Raw genomic sequence first — 21,234 nt, forward strand, 5'->3', positions numbered from 1 at the left:
GCGTTAAAATCCAAATAACTGAAATACGTCTTTTTAACAATAACTTAGTTAGTAAAATCCTTTTATCTTAACTACCTTACATCAAAGTTAGTGAATTGGCCTGCTGATATGTTTTATCATTTTGGCACAGTTTAATACGACGTCGATCAATCATCTGTGTCAGCTGTGATTATCCACTGTATTGGCAATCGGATATCAAGATTAAAACTTCAATGGTACTTGAAATTAATAACCAAATCTTATATTCAGATTACCTTAACGTTATCCAGGTTGAAGTTGAGCGTAAACGTTTATCCGAGAACTCCGAGTAGAGGCCAGCAGTGTGAACTCTGTTGCCGACTACGTCGCACGTAAACGCGTTTTTCCCGCGTTTTCCACTGAAATACGAGTAAAAGTGATACCGACGCTCGCTTAGCGATTAAGGAATACATTGACCGATTCATCTGATATGATAGAGTTGCAGATGGATTTTTAAATACAGGTGAGCCGTGCTAACTGTTTATTATTATTTATTAACAATTAAACATAAAATGATTTGTTTGTTTTTTTACTTTTTTTGTAGTTTTTAAACGAAATTAACTTGGGAATGAATTACTAAAACATTTAAACATTTTTAATTAACGATTTATCTTACAAAGAGTATGTGATAGAGCTATATAATAGGTATTGCCAGTTTTAATTGTATTTCCTTGTTATCAGACCGCATAATTGTTTACATGGAGATAATTTATGTGAGGAATTAAAAAATAAGCTGTTCTATGCAGTAAATAGATACGAGATAAGATTAATAAAACCATTTTAATACAAAGATTTAGTAGATAGTCGTAGTTTAATACAATGTTAACTATTTTGAAGATTATGATTTCTTTTAAAATATATATTATTATTATTTTCAAATAAGCTAGTTGACACTTTTTCTAATGGTTTTATATTGTTCATTACTACTACTAGATAAAAAAAAATATTATATTTTTTGAGACGTCATTACATGGAAATATTAATTTTTAAATGTGTTTTTGATAATACGAGCCAAAACGCATGTCGGCCAAAATGTTCTATATTTCAATTGTTTCATGACGTCACTTTAACAAATCCCTTACAAACGGAGCGTTTGACAAAAATATTAGTTTGGCGTTTAGTACATCAAGTGACATTGTGACGTCACGAAATGGACGCCAGCGTTTTTGAAATTTGGAAAACTTTTGACTTATAAAACTTAGGTTTTATAAGAAATCCTCAACTTGTATTTATTGATTTCGATAATACATCTCAGACCTTTATACCATGTATATTTACTACACGAAATTAATATTGTTTATATTAAATTTTAGTCAAGTACCCTATTGTGACAGTCATGAGAAGATATAAACAGATGCAAATAAAATGATTACACTGTTTAGAGTCGTCGACCCAAGACGGTAAGTGGATGGACTTTGGCTATCGGGATTTGGCCATTAGCCTTTCGGTCTCGGAGAGAATCAGATCACGCGTATAATGCACTCGTCCACTGAACTCGGGATTTATATATTGTTACAAAGAAAAATCAACAGCGAATATGTTTTTTTTATTTAGTGATTCGTCATCAACCCATATTCGGCTCACAGCTGAGCTCGAGTCTCCTCTCAGAATGAGAGAGGTTAGGCCAATAGTCCACCACGCTGGCACAATGCGGATTGGCAGACTTCACACACGCAGAGAATTAAGATAATTCTCTGGTATGCAGGTTTCCTCACGATGTTTTCCTTCACCGATTGAGACACGTGATATTTAATTTCTTAAAATGCACACAACTGAAAAGTTGGAGGTGCATGCCACGGACCGGATTCGAACCCACACCCTCCGGAATCGGAGGCAGAGGTTATATCCACTGGGCTATCACAGCTCATATTTAGTGATATACCATGGCAATAAGAAACATTAATAATCTATACATAGGTAAACTTGAAAAGTTCTAGTGCTAAACGAAGCCATCTCGAAGTTTATCTAACATTCAAAACTCTACACCTTCTTCATTTACAAGAAAATAATAATGTAAACAAGAAAATAAGGAATACTCGTACACATATAGATGCAAAAACGATCACATTGGTAAAGCAATATTTACCAGGCAGCCTTTGTAATAAAAACCTAATAATTCAACATATCAAAATAGTATAAAAATAAGTGCAAATATATTAATAAATAAATACTACGAATTTTAAATGTATATCAAAAATAATATACGTACATCATCAATTCATCAAAATTAATATATTTTTCTAATGTATTCTTTTTATACTTACATATAAATAACAATTGTACACTGTGTATGGAAATTAATTAAATCATTATAACTTAATGATTATTTACCTTCTTATTAAAATTAAGTTCTCATCAAAAAACAATTTCAAGACATTATCTTTTCACGTCATTTAAGATTATCCGTTTCTTAGCGGATATTTTCTGATGAACAAAACTTACTCGTGATATTGCCATTACTCGTACATACACACTATTATGTCATAGTCCTACGTCATAAAACATACGTATTTTATGCTAGTTATGTAAATAAGATAAAAATGTTTACCTATGTAAACGGTATCTAATCTGCAATGTCATTTCAAATTGTTACTATTTCTACATACAACTCCAAGAAAATTAACTGAAAATAAATAAAATGATAATTCATTTGATCTTAGATTTCTAGAGGCTTTTATTAGTAAAAAATGTATTTTGTTGTAGCAGTAGGTACTAGTCTCTAGTCAGCCAACAAGTAGGTACTTGTCTCTTGCGATATTTTTTATTTCTGCCACCAAGCAGGGTTGCTATCCCTATTCTGATCTGAACCTGAAGGATACAAATGCTAATCCATATTTATAAACATGGATTAAGAATTAAACATCAATTTTCTTCAAAGTAAAGTGTCCCTAATCACTAATAATTAAACTTAGTTTGCAAGCATTTTCTGAAACGTCAGGTAGCGCCTCTACCACCGGTTCTGAAGACTGGTTGTGCTGAGTGCTGAGACACTTAGTTCCTCTATTTCAAAATCATCATTCTTTAGAATACTAAATACTAATACTATAATTACATACCTAAAATGATTGTAAATATGTATATATACGAGTATCTGTTATGTGGAGTTTAAACATAATGCTGGCTCTACACGATGGCCCATCGCGACATTCCACTGTGATGGACCATCGTGTAGTTCTAGCATTAGACTGGCCATCTACTTATTCTTACAACTACTTATTACTAAAAAATCAGACCGAACAATAGGGGCTATCTATGTATAATATACAAAAGCAATTAAAATGTGCATATAAAACAAAGAAAGTTCACAGTCAATGTGAGTGGTACGTGGTTTTTAGACCGACCACATACACTCGTTTTCTGTATTCGTTTTCCGAATCCGACTTACGTGTTCGGAAAACCGAAAATACATTTAATGACGTACAGGTATGTTTTTCCGAACAGAATGCGAATGCGAGCCCTTGCGACAATATACAAGTACATTTCCGAATGACGATAAACGTAAAGTTTGTGGTAGTCTCACGGAATTCCAAATCGAAATTACGAATTAATTAGGAAAACGAATACCGAAAACGAGTGTATGCGATCGGCCTTAATGACCTTTTCAGTCTACGAGTAGTACCAGAGCGCTTCATTGTTTCGCTATACTTTTTAACAGCAAGAGAAGACTCTAACATCGACTGTAGGTAGGTACTTTTTTTGAGCTCAGGTGTGGCAGTGATTAATTACCAGATGCCAGCGAGTTTGTTTGCGCAAAACTTTTATAACGAGAGCCTGCATAAGTCAGACTTACCTCGTTTTACTAAGGCTGTATGTTTGCAATTGTCAGCCTATGTTCCTACCAAATATAGGTAAGTACGATAGCTAATTAGAGTTTGTACCGTGGTGGCTTTGGAATGGAGTAGGTTTAAGGTTCCAGATATCGCTTACAATATCGCTTAGACTCGTTACACTGTGTTACACGTTACGGTGAATATTCGATTACTTGATCGATGTTTTGTTATTCCGGCTTCAGAATCGATTTCTTTAGATTTTTTAGTTTTTACAACAAATTTGACATAATTGGGTTAGAAATAGCCTAATAGGCCTAACCCCTCTTATTCTGAGAGGAGACTCGAGCACAACAGTGAGCCGAATGGGTTGTTAAAAGCAAGTTAGAAATAGTCACAAATGAAACGTACTTCATATTTTAGTGAAGCAGATGCTAGCTGTTTTTATGCTTTTCAAATACACAAACCGGCATTTTAGGGAGCTCTTTAAAAGATTACAACAATGAAATATCGATTCTACAGAAACAGTTTTGATAAACGCGTTAGATTGTTGATCTTATACTTTGACAGAGGGGTGACGTCTAGAGAAGCAGGATAATTCGTCTGAGCTTCATGATAACCTTTTGTTTATATAAATAAATAAATTCTCTGACCTTATAGATGAATACTATTCAGACGTTTCAACTAGATATATTAGGCCTTATTCGCGCGAGAGTTAAAAAAGCGATACGTTAAAATCTAGCGCTGGCGGGCGTATCGTATAGTATATGAAGTTGAAAGGTCTATTTCCAATGCCCAAAATTGAAAATGCAACACTGCTTGATAAAAACTTCGTGTCAACAAATACTTGGGAATGCATTTGTAGTATCTGAACGCTTTTTTAAAAAACTCTCGTGCCTATGATAAATTCATACGTTATATAACATCAGGTTTTAGGAGAGTTTATAGAATAACATCAGGTAATCAGAGGCGTAGCTAACGCCGTATCAGCCGTATCAATGATACAGGGCCCCCTTACGTGTGGAAACAAAAATTTGTAAAATGTAATCCACAATCTCACTTAATCTGATGCTTGCCGAAAAAAATCATATCGTGAAGAAACTGCAATAGAGTTTTCACTTGAGAAATGACAAATTAATGTAAAAAAACTGTTTTTCTCGGGTCAAGCGTGCGCCCAAAAGTTGGAAACATCCTACATACTCGTAAAGTAAGCCACTGTCATTTTTATTTTAAGCAATCATTTTTGTTTCATCTGTGAGAAATCTCCCTTCAATTGGGCCCCCTACAAATTTTTGATACTGGGCCCCTCCAAGGCACGTTACGCCACTGTCAGATATACAGGTGTATAATTTAGATTATTGTTGATTTTAAGAAAATAGGTATTATTTTATTTAGACGTACCCGTGGGTGGACTGTAGGTACAATGTTGTTTGTGGAGGTTTAGTGGGCAGTATCGATGTTTACATATAACTTCTATTGAAGTTAAGCTTATCTATACATATTCAGGATGTTTTATGTTATTTTAAATTGTTTTCAACTACATTGCTAACTCCAATGTAGTTTTTTTTATTATTTAGGAGGGGAAATCCTCATGGACACCCTAAAGGGTAGTGCCAGACTCTTACCGGCTGAAACGCCTCCTGCCATCCTGTTAGCCATGTACCTAAAACACGGTAACACTTTTACCTATATCTTATGTCGTTGTTGTTGTTTTCATTCTCATTTCCTCCTTTTCCTATTCCTTTATAATGTCTTCAAGGAAGTTAGTAATAATTCTCCAGCTTTTTTCTGATTCCAGCATTAAAGGTACTTTGTTATCTACACTTATATCCCCCACCTTTGCAGACACACTCCAATGTAGTTGAAAACAATATAAAATAACGTAGTTTTAAAACTTCTTTAAAAGTATATACCTACTTTTGAATAAGGTTTTAAACTACGAGTATCTACTATTATCTCTTGTTGTACTTTTACTAGCGGACGCTCGCAACTCCTTTCGTGTGAGATTTTGTTTATAATAAATAGTACGGGAGCTGTAGGTTTTATACGGCATAATCGCCAATTTTCTGTTCAATTTATCTCTTTACTAAGATTCATCGAACACGGTTCAACGGCTTAGACACGAAAAGGTAACAGACAGACTTTCGCTTTTATGATATTAAATATAGATCAGGATCATGTATATGTCGGAGTTAAACGGGTTTGACATCAGAAGCGGTTGTCTGGAATACACAATTATTGAATGAAAGTCTGTCAGGTCTAACAATTCCCACTAAGAATGTTACCAATAAACCCTGAGTGGCAGAGAATGACCTTGAGTGGAGTCACGCACTTGTGAACAATGTGTGTAGGGTTAAAAGCGCCTTTGATATCTAACACTCTCCCTTTCCATTCAAGTCACTCTCCCCGCCTATCCCATAACGACCCAGGATTATTATCCAACAAAGGTGTAGACGCCACGACAAGAATGAGCAAGACCGCCCGAGCAGTCTCTTATATTGCCAGCACTCGGTCTCCCACTACTCCTCACCTAGCTTCGTACTATCTCGACTCATGACGAGACGAGCCGACCGATCCAATAACTCACTCGCGCCGACATATATATGTTTTCCACGTTAGTACTGTTTAATTAGAACTAACTTCCTGCTGCACTATTATTATACGATGACACTGTTAGGTATAATATGGAGTTATTTAGGGGTAGATAAACAAATCCCTCAAAGGCCGCCAACGCATTAGCAGTGCAAATTTCGCTGCAAATGACAATGAGCCACGATAATCACTTGGACATCAAATGATCCGTAAGCTCGTTTGGTCGCTATTAAATAAACCTTTTTTACACGCTTTTATTAGCTTCACTTGTAATTATGTATGTAATAGAATCTTAATTTCACCCACTTTCCGGTCTTCGATTAGGATGAAATTTTCCACACGCTCTGAGTTTTGATGACAGTATATGACTAGCTAAGAAACGTTACACAAATTCAATATGGCGGCCTCCCCAAGATGGCGGACTGGCTGTTTGAAATCCACCCCCGTGATATGGATATCAAATGAAAAGGTTTACTGTCAGGAATAATTTATTTTTTAAACCATTTAAAGCTATTCATATTATTCTTAGCAAAACCCTAGGAATATTATAGTAATTCAAAAAAATATTAAGTCTGTCATATTGGACTGTCGTCCATTTTTTGACGTCACCATGTTACTTGATGTCAGTAAAGGAATAAACGTCAAACTAATTAGTGACTAATAAAATTTTGTCAAGCACTCCGTTTGGTGAAGGTTTAGTGTTAACGTTAAGTTAAAATAATGAACAATAGACTAGAATAAGTTGAAGCCTCAATAGCGCAACGATAAAGAGGCCAGACTGATAACGTTCGAGGTCGTCGTTCGATCCCGGCTGGGGAATTGTTGTACTCACTCCTAATATATTGCGAGTAGTTTGAAGGGAATGAGAATATTGGTCACATATAAAAGATATGGCAAATGTTCTTTAAAAAATTACACACCATAGACATGACACACCATAGATATGGCACACAATAGACTTGAACCATCATAGATATGACACACAGTCACGCCGCGGCGTCTTACATCGATAAACGCATTATCATACTCAAACTAAATGTGTTTACAAATATCAGGATTTGAGGAAAGCTGTTTTAAAACTCAGTTGAACTTTTATTGACATAAAATATAAACAAACTTTGCAATTTCAATGAAAGCTTGTAAATTATAAAGTGCGTGCGTAAAAAGATTAGATAACATTAAAACTTATTTAGGTTTTAAAAACCATTACAAAGATTATACGTGACTTCGTCCGCTTGGAATTTAGTTTATCACAAATCCCCCGGGAACCATGGATTTTTACAGGATAAAAAGTAGCGTATGTGTTAATCCAGGCTATAATATATCTCAATACCAAATTTCAGCTAATCCGGTTCAGTAGTCGAGGCGTGAAAGAGTAACAAACATTCATATCATTAAAATCATCAGTTTTCACAAATCTCGGGAAACCATTTTTGGGATTAAAAGTAGCCTATGTGTTAATCCAGAGTAAAATCTATTTGCATTCCAAATTTCAGCCAAAAAGCTTAAGTAGTAGCGGCGTTAAAGAGTAACAGACATCCAAACACATCCAAACATCCATACAAACTTTTGCGTTTATAATATTAGTAGGATGTAAAGATAAAAGCATTTTCTGTTCAAGAAACCGCTCTAAATAATGGTACAGTTAATTTGCACTGACAAGTTTACAAATTACAAAAAAGTGTCCACGTCTGCTATACAGAATTCTAAGTGATGCCTGTAAACCACGCCCTCGAGCTTTTTCTTTATTTAACTTTTATGTTTGTGTTGAAAATCCCTTGCTCAGTCTTCCTCATGGCTGAATATGTAAGAGGTTTTTATATGTAAGAGGTTCTTTCATTATTTGGTCAAGTACATAAAAGGGGAAGACCAGGTCGACAAGGCACATAATTGTATTTTAATGGTGCGGAACATCGGATTCTACCAATTTTCAACATAAATTAATATGTAAATTAATATATAAATACTCGTATAGGAACTGGTGTAAGGTGTGTGTACACATTTCCATGTATATTTCTGAAGTTTTTTAATTAATTATGATACTTACCTGTCTCATCTGGTGGATCTTTATTATTTCATGGAAGAACTTGTTTATAAACGTTATTCTATCATGTAAATTTCTTAAACAAAAATACTATTTTGTAGGGGAGAGATTATAGTAATAAGAGGGAAATAGTCACACTGTGACACGAAAATTTCAATTTAAAGTCCCGTAATTATTGGATAAACCTCGATAAGTGTACAAACTTATAAAATGGTTGCACTACAGTTCCATACATATATATAAAGGACAGTTTTTTGAATTGGGTCATTTTAATGACAGAAAAATAATTATTGCACTAGAAGCTTCTTTTACAAAACGAAAAAAAAGTATTATAGTAGGTACGTTGGTACCTTATTCTGTAATGTTTAACAAAAACAGATCTTTAAAATGTTAGTTACAGTAGCTACAGCATTGAAAAAACTGATTCAAGATAGAAAAAAATTTAAAAATCCGATTAAAAAGTATGACTTGGTCACCCTAGGGATTTTTCTAACTATTCAAATCAGTTTTAGATAATAATTAGGTGGCTGTATCTATAACGTGCGTTTTTATTCACTAATTACGGGACTATATTACGGGATTATTGTATGAAAATATAAACAACATAAATCAACACTAAAAATTAAAACACTAAGTATATTTATAATCGTAATAAATAATATAACGTAAAAAAAATGATATTGTGAAATTAAAAAGTGTAGTTTACTGTCATTAGCGAAATAAACCTATTTGATTTTTTTTTACCGGCCTTTTGGATAAAAGAGCAAGAGAAAATACTTGTCGTGGGTAGTTATAACGTACATTTTCAAGTCAAAGATCTTCATTTGTATCGACTTTTGTATTTGAAAAATAAAAATACTTTCTCTAAGAAATAGGTTTAGAATGCGATACAAAAAAAGAAAGATCGCTGAATATGATTAGCCCAAGCAATCATTTTTTATACGCTCTAGCAACGCTAGACTATCGTCTATATTGCTTTGCTCGCTGAGTGAATGTAATCCACTCCGTAGCACGAATGTGTACGATTACATGACAATAGGAGATCATCGTTTTTGTCGGTGGACTTCCTGACTGCGCTATTAAACAACGATTTGGGAACGACTCCAATATATTAACCTCGATCATGCTTTCTGACCTCGGGGTTCATTCTATTTTTTTCGTTATGTTGCTTCGTCATCAATCATCATCATTTCATTCGATAGACTACATAATTTGAGACTATATCGAGAGATAATATTTTCTTGTAATGGCTTACTCATTATATGGACTATCTCAGCCTATCTCGTTTGTGTTCAAAAGGTGCCAGTGCAATCAACGTTGACTTGATAAATAAAATAAATAAAATGTTCCGATACTTTTAATCTATACGGGGCGAAGATAAATCCATCAATTTCAAAAATTAAAAATTGGTCATTTTTCAATTAAAAATTCATTTAAACGATTGTGAGCATCCCGTGAGTGTGGAGGGCATGGACTCCTACCGTGAATTCATAGCGAGAATTCGCTCGTGAATTGCACTGATGTGGAGCTGACATGGTGGTAGAACGCACTGGTCAAAGATTTTTGTCTTTAAACATTTTGGTATAGGCGACGAGAAGACTGGGCGAAGTTTACTAAATGTTGCCCATCCCAACTGTATTCTCAGATCGATCTCCTTCTCAAAGTTGTTTCTACCCAAATGCAAAATTTGCCCTAGGGAAGCATATTCTGAAACAGCTTCGAGGGAAGATCCATCAACAGTAATGTTATCGCCGCGTTGCAACGACTTGCGGTACGGACGGCTTCAGTGTGCTCGGAGCGTTCGAGCCGTTCAAATCTCTTGTTGTGTAATTCTTTATGGGTTACTTGGGATAAGCGGGGAGAGTGACTGGAGTGGAAAAGGGGGGTGTTTGTTAACAGTCAAAGGATCCCTAAACCCTACACACTACGTTCACAAGTGCGTGACTTTACTCAAGGTCATTCTCTGCCATTCTAGGATCTTATTTTGGTTACAGTTTGATTTGTTAATTAAGTTATCCCGACAAATGTTGTGAACCTTTGTTCGACATTAGTTTTCTTTTTTCTGTAATCATTTCTGAGTCTGCTAAAAGTAATACGACTAGATTATTTAACATGGTTACATTTGGTCTTGTCCAGGTTCATCCGGAGACCAATACGTTGCGAGGAAGCGTGAAGGCATAACAGAATATATGGTTATAATTATGACTGGAATCGACGGCTTATCATGTTCTTTCGAAGCACGCAAGTGTAACACAAACATTCCAACTCCAAAATATTTGCTTACGCTTAAATTTCACACTAACAAAATTTCCATAAATCACTTTCCAGCTGTTTATAGATTACTAGCGGACGCCCGCGACTTCGTCCGCGTAAAAATTGATGTAAACTTCTCTACCTCTACCTTACCCTGCTCGTAAGCCTACCCAACCCTACCCTACTCTACCCTACCCCTACCTTACTCCTACCCTACCGCTAACGCTAACCCTTCCCTCCCTCCACCTTACCCTACCCTAACCCTACCCGTAACCTATCCTACCCTACCCCTAATCTACCCCTACCCTACCCCTACCTTACTCCTACCCTACCGCTAACCCTAACCCTTCCCTACCCCTATCTTATCCCTACCCTAACCCTACCCTACCCCTACCCTACCCTACCCCTATCCTACTCCTCCCCTACCCTATACGTTCCATATCCTTCCCCTACCTCTACCTTGCCCCTACCCTACACTACCCCTACCTTATCCGTACCCTACCCTACCCTACCCTACACTTTCCCTAAATTACCCCTACCCTACCTCTATCCTACCCCTTCCCTACCTCTATCCTATCCCTACCCTCAGCAAAATTGGTCCAGCCTTTTGTGCGTGGTGCAATGACTAAAAGACTATAATTTCCCAAGCGACTTCTATGCTAATACTATAAAGAGGTAAAGTTTGTGTGGTTGTCGGGGGTAATCTCTGGATCTACTGGACCGATTTGGAAAATTCTTTTACCAATAGAAAGCTACATTATTTGCGAGTGTCATAGGATATGTTTGGTCCTCATATTCATACGGGAACGGGAACCACGTAATTGAAACCGCGGGGCGTCATATAGCGGCATTTCTGCGACTTTCAGAAATTTTGTATTATCTCCGAAACTATATAACTAATTAACATACTGTAAAGGGCAAATCTTATCTCTATAATATCCTTGTGATTATTAAATCATTTATTTTGATAAGGATTTAAGTTTAGTTGTGTAAATAATGACGTAAACCTTAGTTTAAAATTTAAATAATTTATTAAAGTACTAAAGGTACTATATCTGCTAAAATATAAAAGATAGATATATGGTGTCGCGGACTTTTTTGTAGAACTTTTAAAGGTTCAAAAAGCCTCCATACATTTATTTCAGTTATACGCAATGGTTGAGGCAGCGCATGCGAATAAGTAAGTTTTTCGGTCTGACCTGTAAGAGAAAACCCGCGATAACGCAGTAGTTATATATGATAGAAATATAAAATATAGCCTATAGCACTCCCTGATAACGTAGCATTCTACTGGTGAAAGAATTTTTAAAATCGGTCCAGTAGTTCCGAAGATTACCCCATTTCAAAAAATTGTTACAAACTTACAAACTTACAAACTTTACCTCTTTATAATATTAGTATAGATATAGATGATTAACTTCACATTTGCCAACCGTTTAATTTATAATGAAAACGGTTTAAAAGGGGTAAAGGCCTGTCATCCCTCGTCTTATCTTATTATGGTTTTGACAACAATAGAAAAATTTGCTACGTGACGTGATGACTTCCCTTTTGAGATGGAGTAGATACGGAGTTTGATGTCCAAATCCAGTCAATTTAGAAATTTACAGTTTGTAAGTTTAAAGCTTGTTATATCGGATAGTTTTCCTGGCTAGACAGTGATATACTGGTTTGGTATCTGTAAAGTGGCCTTAAAGTGAAATATATTTTTAAAACTTTTCTTTGTTCAACGAAATCCGCAAGCGAAACTGTATTTTACACGGTGCTGAAAATATACTGCGTAAAGCTGAAAATATAGTGCACACGGTGCTGAAAATATAGTCCATAAAGCTATATTTCTGTGATAGCATTTACGTAGGCCAATCCTGGGCAATTCCCAAATCCTGGGCAATCCACAAACTAAATAAACAATTTGTTATCATGAAACCGTGAACTATAAAAACGTTGTACCCAAATACTCCTTTTAAAGTAAATTACGTGAATTTGATGAACATAGTAGGGAAATAATTTAAAATTATCGAGTTATAAAAATTAATATAAAGATAAATAGGTAAATAATGCTTTTACACGTTTTGTATTTTTTTTTATTCTTTACAAGTTAGCCCGATGGAAGCGGGCTAACTTGTTTGGAGGAGGATAAAAATCCACACTCCTTTCGGTTTCTACACGGCATCGTACCGGAACGCTAAATCGCTTGGCGGTACGTCTTTGCCGGTAGGGTGGTAACTAGCCACGGCCGAAGCCTTCCACCAGCCAATGGAATGTATGGAATGCAAAAAATCAAATCTAAACTAATATTATAAAGCTGAAGAGTTTGTTTAATTGAACGCGCTAATCTCAGGATCTACTGGTCCGATTCAAAAAATGCTTTCAGTGTTAGTTAGCCCATTTATCGAGGAAGGCTATAGGCTATATATTATCTCCATATTTTACCGTGAACGGGAAACACGCGGGTGAAACCGCGCGACGTCAGCTAGTAAAATATATTTGTCTAATAACGACTACAAAACAACAGTACGTCACTGACTACGTCTGAAAAACGATAACATGAATTAGCAATAAGAATAACGTCCACGTAGTCACATTATTGTTTCTACTTTGATGACGTGACTCCGAAACTGGAGTTACGTGACAAACGGGTATCCGTTTGTTGGATCGTAGGTACACTTATATGTTGTTTAATGTGTAAAATGGCACTGGGGTCGGGCAAAATGTTTTATGTAAAAGTTTACATTCAACATAGGTACGCCACGGTACGGTATGCTCGTAGCTTTGGATGAAAATAGTTATCTAAGTAGGAAAATTGTTGGTGAACTTTTCATTAAATTACTAATATCATACTGTTAGAATCATATTCAAATGCATAAATTAATAATAGAATAAGGTCCATTGTGTAATCTATACTTTGTATAGATATTACAAATGTTTGTTTTTTTGTTACGCTTTCACCGTTTTAGTTGATGAAACGGATGAATGAATTTAAGCATAGATAATAATTTAGAGTCTGAAATAGTATCTACTTGCCATCCTGGTTTATTACGTTTTCAGACATAGATTTATTACACATAGATCGTGTGTGGTCGCCGGATTCGTAAGCCGTTTTATGTGCCCCGAAATCGGGACACTTGACGCATTGCTACGAAATGTACGCTTAGTATGTATGTTGGCGAGGGTAATTAGCTTAGGACTTACGCTCACATAGTCACAGAAGTGGTTTACGTTTAGAATGAAAAAATGTTGTTTCGAGTCTATAGGTATAAGGTTTAAAGTAGATACCGCAAGGATCATCTATACTAATTTCATAATGCTGAAGAGTTTATTTGTTTGTTTAAACGCGCAAATCTCAGGATCTACTGGTCCGATTTAAAATTCTTTCAGTGTTAGGTAGGCCATTTATCGAGGATGGCTATAGGCTATATATTATCTCCGTATACCTACGGGAACGAAAACCACACGGGTGATACCGCGTGGTGTCAGCTAGTATAGTAAATAAAAAAGTATTATTAAAAATGATGATTTATTTTAAAAGAGAAATTCTCCTAACAAAATCGGTCTTTTAAACTAGTATTAGTATTTAGTTGTAATGTCTAAATTTTCATGTTGCAAACAATGTTTGGTAAATCTACGAGTAATATTCAGTGTTATAAAACATCTGGTTCTATAAATAATTCACTTGACAAAATAATTGAATTATCATACTAATTGTCATTTCACAAAATGTTCTTATAGAAACAATTGATATACCAATTTTGTCGTTGATTGCATGCTTGATAATAAAATAAACTAAATTCAAAAAAATAATAATTAGGGACAATTTCCAAGATATTCATTTGCAACCCAAAGTTTGACGGCCTCCGTGACGCAGTGGTATGCCCGGTGGATTTACATGACGGAGGTCCTGGGTTCGATCCCCAGCTGGACCTCTTGAGGTTTTCTTAATTGGTCTAGGTCTGGCTGGTGGGAGGCTTCGGCTGTGGCTATTTACTACCCTACCGACAAAGACGTACCACCAAGCAATTTAGCTTTCCGGTACGATGTCGTGTAGAAAGGAGTGTGGACTTTCATCCTCCCCCTAACAAGTTAGTCCGCTTCCATCTTAGATTGCATTATCACTTACCATCAGGTGAGATTGTAGTCAAGGGCTAACTTGTAAAAAAAAGATTAGAAAAAAGTACTATTTCAATAGATATAATGAAATAGTACTATAGGTTGCAAATGAAAATGACCCAAGAATCATTAATACGATATTTTTCTTAATAAAAATTATACGTTGAGTATATTTTTTTATTAATAGACAATCTAAAAGTTGTAAGGATTCTAACAAAATAACAAAAGGGCATATTTGTTGAGTGGCTCGACATTCCAGTCTTGAACAATTTCACTTATCCACAACAAAATTAGTTTTTATGTTGATGAAATAAACTGGTAGTCTCATAATACATAAATCTTCCCAACTATATAATTATTTAGTTCTTGTATTAGTTGTTTAGCATAATAAAATTAATAGTAGGCCATTATTTTTCTGCGCATAATTTGGCCAAGGTATGTGACCTTCAAAACAACGTAGCCTCAATAGATATTAGTTTAAAACAGCATCTAATTTATTTGAATTGATTTTGGCTCACATGAAATATATTGTTTTGAAGAAATAGAACGGAAAAGTTTGATTTTCCTGCAGGTACCTAGGTATTATAATGGTATATTCAGTCAGAGAAAACCGTGATAGCCCAGTGGATATGACCTCTGCCTCCGATTCCGGAGGGTGTGGGTTCGAGTCCGGTCCGGGGCATGCACCTCCAATTTTTCAGCTGTGTGCATTTTAAGAAATTAAATATCACGTGTTTCAAACGTTGAAGAAAAACATCGTGAGAAAACCTGCATATTAGAGAATTTTCTTATTTCTCTGCGTGTGTGAAGTCTGCCAATCCACATTGGGCCAGCGTGGTGGACTATTGGCCTAACCCCTGACATTCTGAGAGGAGACTCGAGCTCAGCAGTGAGCCGAATATGGGTTAATAATGATTCAGACAGATCCTATACTAATGGCCTATTCAGACAGATGAATTAACTTTGTTAAATTAAATTACCTAGTAGCAGCTCGTCTAAAAGGTGATCGTACCGAGGCACAAGTCTCAAGCCTCATGTGCCTGTATTTAACCGGCGACTACCCCTAAGATCACAGTTCATGCTGATTGGCAGCAAGCATGACGTTAGTAGATACAAGCGGACAACCGCTGCTTTGTCGGCATTTAGACCTTTTTAATCGGCCCTCTTGCAAAAACCGTTCTTAGCAGACGTCTAAATCAATAAACTACATCCCTGCCAAATTTCGGTTTTGTACGTCAAGCGGTTTTTGATATTTCGTGATGAGTAAAGATACCTTTCGCTTTTATATAATTATATACCTACCGCTGCCGTGCCGAGAGCCGTGATAGCCCAGTGGATGTGACCTCTGCCTCCGATTCCGGAGGGTGTGGGTTCGAATTCGGTCCGGGGCATGCACCTCCAACTTTTCAGTTGTGTGCATTTTAAGAAATTAAATATCACTTGTCTCAAACGGGAAAGGAAAACATCGTGAGGAAACCTACACCTATTATTATTTTCACCAGCAACCTATTATTATAAAATGTGATTGTCTACCTAAAAAACTAACAATTCCTGAAAAAAATCCAATAACTCATTCAAACAAAAATGTAGGGTGACATATTGTGAGTTGATAGATAGAATAAAGTATATTTCTCTTGTTGACCGCAGTGAAAATTGGAAAACGCTGCCAAAATAGCTTTATTACAATTTAGCAGAGATGAAACTTGGCACCCGTAATAAAATACGAAATGGTTTTGTTTTTACCTTCATTTCAATACTCAATAAGGCGGAATTACTATATTTTTTCTTTCGACACTTTTTCTAGATATTTGTGTATAATGATAGGTATATACAAATGTACCTAATTAAGATATTGATTTTAATTAATCATATGTACTTTGCTGTAACTATTGCTGGTTTAACGGACTAAATATTTAACTATATCGAAAACCTTGTAAAGTTAATGTGTGACGGGACAGAAGTGCTATGATTATGTACCTACAAACCTTCAAAGGTATGCACTTAATACATACACAATAAAACTACTCTGGGAAAATTTGTAACCTGTTACAAAAGGCAAATTATGAGACGCTAGCTGACGCCGCGCGGTTTTACCCGCGTGGTGCCCGTTCCCGTAGAAATACGGGGATAATGTAGCCTATAATCTTCCTCAATAAATAGGCTATCTAACACTGAAAGTATTTTTTCAAATCGGACCAGTAGTTCCGGAGATTAGTGCGTTCAACCAAACAAACTCTTCAGCTTTATATTAGTATAGACAGATTATTTAATTGCCTATATAAATAAACAATACTGTTTATTTGTCTTTTCTAATCGCGAAGTACCTTATCCCATCGTTACATGCTCTGAGCGAGACCGAAAAAACCACAGAACAAACATCGCTAAAAGCAATAAAAACAGCAAACACACAGCTTTCCAGCGCGTCAAAAGTCTAAACTGCTCTTCGGTTTTCTTCAGATATAATCGGTTAGTAATTAATGTTAATTTCTGAAATTAAAAAACGTATCAATATCAAACATATGAATAAAAGTGATAACCGTGTTCTCTCAAGTGCTGCAAGTCATTTACATGATAACTTTAAAAAAAATGGTCTATCTGTTTATTTGGCTTGTTGTGTGAGGTAATGGAGCAAGTTAAAGGACACTTTTATCCCGCAAAATGAATACATGGTTCCCGCATGATTTGTGAAAAACAGCATTTCATACGTACGAAGCCGTGTTCGTCCACTAGTTAGAAATAATATTAAAATTATGTCGTTTTTGCGAGTCACAAGGGACGTCGTTTGACATTGAAGCAAACAACTTGAACAAATGGAAAAAAGACGTAATTGAAAAGTTATAAATTACCAATGGAATTTTCAATTTGCTGTGAGTAATTTCTAAACTGGGCAGTTTTATTAGAAGTTAGTATTACTAATAGGTTTTAATTTTATATAATATATTTATTGGAAGAGACCTTCACTTAATTAAACTTGATAATCTATACGGAATATATTTCCTCTTATGTACGTACTAAGTATATAGTTCAAAGAGTACGGACATTTGAATGAATGATGAATGAATGATATTATATTCATGATGTGATGATCAATGTAGGTTTAACATGATGGAAAATTTATAGAATTGAGCCTTTTTACCATTTTACCATTACTGGTGTATGCTGTGTGTATTTGCTCCAAAATTAACTGTTTTTTTTCGATCCTGTATCTTGTCAGTTTACAGGTACATCAATTAGCGGACCCAATTAAGCTTCTCTATGACAGTTACGGAACCAACCAATCGCAAGAAGAAAAATTTAATCGCTTACAACATCAATTGTAAGCGATTAAATTTTTAGATAAAGATTAAGTTAGAATAATGTTTAATTACAAGCGTATCAACTGTGTGCCTAGTGGGAGTTTTCAATATTTTCATACTGTTACTATCGCGTTAACGTAAACGCGATTTTATATGGAATTGAAACAGTTGTGCAGTAGTGTCACTAGATGGCGCTGTTTCAATTCCTTCGAAATTCGCGTTTACGTTAACGCGATAGTAACAGTATCAATCTGCCACTAGGCCCTCTGATGTGCCACCGTCCGCAGCATTTACATAATTATTGAATCAGTCAAAGCCGTCTTGAGTAATTTATAATTAAATAAATTAATACATACATACATACATTAATTAGGCAATTATAATGAAATGAAATGAAAATGAAATGAAAATATACTTTATTGTACACCACATAGAAACGTACGATACAGAAAAATAATGGAAAGAAATAAAATGCACAATAGGCGGCCTTATCGCTAAAAAGCGATCTCTTCCAGGCAACCTAACGAAGAAACTAATAATAAAAATTATAAAGATATAGGCTAGGGTGTACAGAAGTAATATACAAAAGAAAATAACGCATAAAAAAGAAAATAGTTAAATATGTAACAAAATACTAAGAAATATCAACATATATAATATACAATACGATACATATACCATATAATATTGTATTGTATAATAACATATTGTATATTTACAATATTTATACATACGTATACGAGTATATATATATAAATATAGATATATAAATAATAAATATAAATGTATAAACATGTAAAAAAATATAAATAAACATGTCATAAACACAACAAACCATGACGATAATTATTTAAAAAAAAAAAGTGTGTCAGCTCCAACGCACGAATGGAGTTTACTCTTTTCAATAGCAACGCCTGAAAAGTGAAAGGTGCGCAACCGAGGTGCAGCGCTGCGTGCGCGCCCGCCAACAGCGTGCACGTGCGTGCGGACGCGCTAGGCATGTGCACACTATGGCGGCTACGTACTGTGAAAGGTGCGCAGAATAGGTTGCGCACAAAAAACGTACCGAGGGGTATAAATGAAAAATCGATTGTTAAGGAGTAAACTCCAATAAGTTATGAAATGACATGCGTTACGTTTTTTGTGCGCAACCTATTCTACGCACCTTTCAGCGTGCGCTGTGCCGCCAACAACTTGCACATCGCACCCATGTGCACGCTGTAGGCGGGTGCGCACGCCGCGGCCTGCTGCACCTCGGTTGCGCACCTTTCACTTATAAGGCGCGAGTATTGAGACGTGCTTCGAGCTAACTTTTTGTTTTTTTTAACATACACACTTTTTTTTGTAGGTAAACAGTGCACATCGAGTAGGGCTTTAGTAATACTTATGTTAAAGAAGACTAAATGTATAGAATTGTAAAATAACTAATAGACTTTATAATATACTTCACATTATATATTTTACTCTTACAATGATATAATCATTAAACAAACAAGCCCAATAACATATAGTATATAGGTATAGTCGCCTATACAGCATACCCTATGTACGTCTCAATACACTCACAGCTAAATTAGAAAGTTGCGCACCAAAAACGTGACACTTTTTCGTTAGTTCAGTTGGTTTTACCCCTCGGATTTTTCTCATACCGGGCGCCTTATATATAAAAAATCGATTCTTAAGGAGTAAACTCCAAAAAAATATACAAAATTTAAGGTGGAAAGTAATGTTTAGCAATGAGCCCCTTGAATATCGGTAAAGATTTCGCACGTCTGATATCAGGAGGGAGAGAGTTCCACAGCCTTACGGATTCGACAGCAAAGGATCTAGAGAAAAAAGAAGTACTATGAGTGGGAATTTTTAAGATAAGGTTATCGTCAGAACGGAGTGAACGACAGTGAGTATCACTAAGAAACTCAAACCGTTCTTTCAGATAAAAAGGAGTATAGTGATGGAAAAGAACAGAGTATAAAAGAGACAGAATATGAGTATTCCTGCGAAGACGAATCGGAAGCCACTTGAGCTTAGTCCGAAATTCAGAAATGTGGTCATATTTTCGAAGTCCAAATATGAACCGAATGCAGAGATTTTGAATACGCTCAAGTTTATTAAATTGCTCAATAGTTAAATCTAGATAGCAAGTATCAGCATAATCAAGAATTGGTAAAAGGAGAGATTGAGCCAACGTAATTTTAGTATAATGTAGTTAGTTCATATAATACAATCGTTTGTAAATCGATTTTATCTTTACTATAATCAATTTGGAAAATTAATTTTCAAATTACTTTTAATATTTAACGTTGGTTGCAGTTTTTTTCTCAGTCTAAGCGCGTTTAAAACCAACATAGTTTTTAAGTTTACTTTGGATTTGCAAGACAAAATCTGTTGAGTAAGCTAGTCCCAATATAGATTGAAATACCTTTTACCTTATATTAGTATTAAAAATATAGCTACTCGCATATTAGTAAGATTAAGCAATGTTGAATGAATACCGACAGTAATATTATGTAAGTAACATACATTCATATATACGACGCTGTAATATCAGACATTACGACGTAAATCTCTTTCTTTGTCTCTAATCGCTGCCTGAAAGCCCGACCCGTCATTACTCACATGTATTAGGATCAACCGAATGAAATACCTATTGTATACGTTGTGTATTATAAAAATTCATCATTATTTGACATTTTACATTCATGTTAGAATATATATTATAGAAAACGACGAAGTTTATGTTTAAAAAACCTTACCCATATAAATATACAGAAGCGAGTGAAAACTCTGTTTGTCTATAGCTTTCTTCCGATTGGATGGTTACGTAACGGTCAACGCGCAGCTGGGTCTGGGTCCCCTAGTATCATTTTTTTTTTTATTCTTTACAAGTTAGCCCTTGACTACAATCTCACCTGATGGTAAGTGAAGATGTAGTCTAAGATGGAAGCGGGCTAACTTGTTAGGAGGAGGATGAAAATCCACACCCCTTTTGGTTTCTACACGGCATCGTACCGGAACGCTAAATCGCTTGGCGGTACGTCTTTGCCGGTAGGGTGGCAACTGGCCACGGCCGGAGCCTCCCACCAGCCAGACCTGGATTAAGAAAATCTCAATCTGCTCAGCCGGGGATCGAACCCAGGACCTCCGTTTTGTAAATCCA

The 21,234-nt window shown here is 35.5% G+C and overlaps 1 protein-coding gene across 2 annotated transcripts in view; it reads left to right on the forward strand.

Moving 5' to 3' along the window:
- Positions 1–333: 333 nt before the first annotated feature.
- Positions 334–21,234, forward strand: part of LOC112053063 (G-protein coupled receptor dmsr-1-like) — a 56,480-nt gene continuing 35,579 nt past the window's right edge. For both annotated transcript variants that reach the window (XM_052881717.1, XM_052881716.1), the window contains exon 1: positions 334–481. The gene's annotated coding sequence lies outside the window, so the exon portion shown is untranslated. The remainder of the gene's footprint in view (positions 482–21,234) is intronic.

Source organism: Bicyclus anynana, chromosome 5 (assembly GCF_947172395.1).
Source record: "Bicyclus anynana chromosome 5, ilBicAnyn1.1, whole genome shotgun sequence".
Classification (NCBI taxonomy): Eukaryota; Metazoa; Arthropoda; class Insecta; order Lepidoptera; family Nymphalidae; genus Bicyclus; species Bicyclus anynana.